The 2,959-nt window shown below is 50.8% G+C and overlaps 1 protein-coding gene across 1 annotated transcript in view; it reads right to left on the bottom strand.

The window, feature by feature from the left end:
- ZHX2 (zinc fingers and homeoboxes 2) overlaps positions 1-2,959 on the bottom strand; it is a 64,733-nt gene that overhangs the window by 36,182 nt on the left and 25,592 nt on the right. The window lies entirely within an intron of this gene.

Below are 2,959 nucleotides of genomic sequence, written 5' to 3'. Positions count from 1 at the left end.
GAGCGGCTGCAAACACAGATGAAGCTTTGCTCGTTTGCCCGCTGCTCATTTCCTGTGCAGCCCGGTTCCTAACAGGCTGGTCCCAGCCCGGGCATTGGGGACCCCCACCACTGGGGACATTTGGCAATGTCTGAAGACATTTTTGGTTGCCACGGTACTGGGGATGTGGGGTGTGCTACTAGCCTCTAGTGGGTAGAGGCCAGGGCTGCTGCTAAGCGTCCTACAGTTGCAAGGATAACCCATCACAACAAAGAATTAGTCAGCCCAAAATGTCAATAGTGCTGAGGATGAAAAACCGCCCTCCCCATCAGCTGAACAGCTGCCAAATATGCAAATATGCACATACAAGTGGCTTTAAAGAGGAAGCATTGCTCAACAATTAAATTAGGTTTTATGAGATTTTATGCCCAGAGAGCAGGCACGGGTCACTGCGGGAAAAATGAAAGCGAGCATTCTGTGCCGAAGTAGAACCATCTCTGTTTGGGAGCATGTTCTGAGGCAGCCAAGCAAGGTCCTAGGACCTCCTACTACAAGCCCACCTGGAAATCTTATTCAAATGCAAACTCCGTGGCCTTGCCCCGAAGCCCACCGAATTAGGCCTTCTTGGGGAGACGAGCAGAGGGCTACATTTTAAAGATACCCCAAGGCGATTCAGATGCACACTGACATTTTTCTTCATTCTTCCAGAAGTAGAGGAAATGAGCTGAGGGTAGGGGAGGAATGCGGGTGGACAGACCATAGACACAGCGTTTCTAAAAAAAGTTAACTAAAAATGCTCACATTCTAGCACGCTTCCTCCGACTTCAGTCATTTATAGGATGTCGTTGTAAGTTAGGCCCTGGACAAATATCTCTGTACTATTCTTTTCTTAATAATGAAAAAAAACTTTTTGTAAATTCTAGCATCAGTCCAAGCAATAATGCCCATCACAGGTTTGGTCAGCTACTGATGTTTTTTTCCTAACGCTCCTGAGTATAAACACATAACCTTGAAAATAAACAATCTTTGCCCATGCCACTTCAAATAGGCGTGCAGTGCACGGAGGAAGCAGTGCATGCCGGCAGAGCGACTGCAGTCCACCGGGAGGATGCTAACGAGCACCTGCTTGCTCTGCAAGGTGCTGGTCCTGGATGGCTCTCCATTTGGAATGAAGAGCCTCCTTCTCAGGGGTGAATGACAACTCGCGCTGCTGCCCGGGAGGGGAAGAATAGAGTAGGCCAAGGCTCACGCGCCTGACCATGACACGGCCTCACCGACAGCCGCCGACTCCCACTTCGGGGCCTTTGAAACCAACCATCCTAAGCCCAGCACTGGGACAAAATGAAGGAGCGATGCATTTCCAGAGCCAGAGCCTCAGAGGTGGGAACTCACATGTGTGAGGAGCACCATAAGCTGGTTTCCAGGATCATCCTCCTGCTTCCAGAGCATCCCACCCCCCGCCCCACTCTGCTTTTGAGATTGGGGGTGGACAGAGGAAGAAGCATGATACACTGAAGGATCCAAAAAATGTCATGTCTTTACTAAAAATCCGAATGAACGTCTGCAGCTTATTTTTCCGTTTACATTCTTTTCCAAAAAGCCTGAACCTGGCATAATGTTAGTTTTAACTGGGCTCTGCACACAGCACACCTTGCTACAAATGCAGTGAATAAAGAAACAGCAAGAAATTACACGTGTGCCTGTATTAGCTCACACCGCTTTATTTTTGTCTTTTCCCTCCAATTTGCATTAAGCCGCTGGCATAATTTCCACCTCAGGTGAAACCTCTCTGCATAAGCTGTTTCCTACTTGAAATACATTGATTTTCCACGTAAGTCAGGCGACGGGGAAGTGGTGAGGGGCGTGTGGCTGTGGAACTGGGCTGAGAGGGGGCTAAGGCATGACATTCTCAGACCCGGGCGCGACGAACGCGGCAACAAACCCCCCTGATGGCATTTGTTTTGGGGGTAAAGACGGGAGACTCAAGGGGGGCATGCCTTCTCCTTTCTGAAACTCAGAGAGGGGAAGTGACTCGCTCAAGGTGACACGGCTACGACGTTCCCGAGCATAGCATGAGTATAAACGGAGATCCTCTTTCTAGTTTCACGGGCTTGTGATTTAAGAAGCTTCTCTCTTTGTGCAATTGTAAACCATCCCTGTTCCGCTCTAACTGAAAAGGAAATACAGGGTATGAGCTTCTACGGTGAATAAGCTTTTATTGAGCACCTACTACCAGTCAAGCAGGTTCCAAGTGTTGAGGACAAAATCCCCGATCTCATGCAGCAGGATGACAGGAGAAAAGCAGTTAAAATATCCCTCAGGGAGAGGCAACGCTCTCGGTGTGGTGGGAGGGGGGTGGGAGGTGGCCAGAGGGTCTGTGTGGGAGTCACAGCGGGCTGAGGCTCTGGGGAGGAAGCTACAGTCCAGCCCTGGGGAAAGTTGGAATTCCATGAAGATATGGGTGAGGACCTGGACTCATGGTGCTTAGCTTGAGGCTTTGGACCCAGTAAAGATGGAGCACAGGTTCGCGGAATGGATGGGTGTTCTGGGGCTGTTGACTGAACCCCTAAACCTGGACATCCAAACTTTCGTAAGGTTGTGGGAAGATCCAGAGAGCGAGTGTTGGACAAGTCTGTGCAGATCCACCGCAGCAACGGGAAGAGCGAGGCCGGCAGCGGGGTCTGCGGAGCTGGGCCGGGAGCCCGAAGGTGCAGGGGGGCGAGGAGCAAACGCAGGGCGGCCTGCCTGGCTGCACGTCCTGGCGTGACCTCGGCACGTGACTTAGCTTCTTCGCGCCTCGGTTTCCTTTTCTGCGAGATGATTATAATGGTACCTATCTCACAGGATTCTTGTGAAGCTTTCAGGAGCGAATGCAGGTAAGTGCTGAGAACAGTGTTTGGCACGCAGAGATGCTGCACATGTGGTAGCTGCTTTATTTTTCCGTGGGTGGGACACGCTGAGATCGCTTGGTTCTATGTGG

The sequence above is a fragment of the Pteropus vampyrus genome, unplaced genomic scaffold (genome assembly GCF_000151845.1).
Source record: "Pteropus vampyrus isolate Shadow unplaced genomic scaffold, Pvam_2.0 Scaffold59, whole genome shotgun sequence".
NCBI lineage: Eukaryota > Metazoa > Chordata > Mammalia > Chiroptera > Pteropodidae > Pteropus > Pteropus vampyrus.
This window is presented reverse-complemented; position numbering and strand designations above follow the sequence as displayed.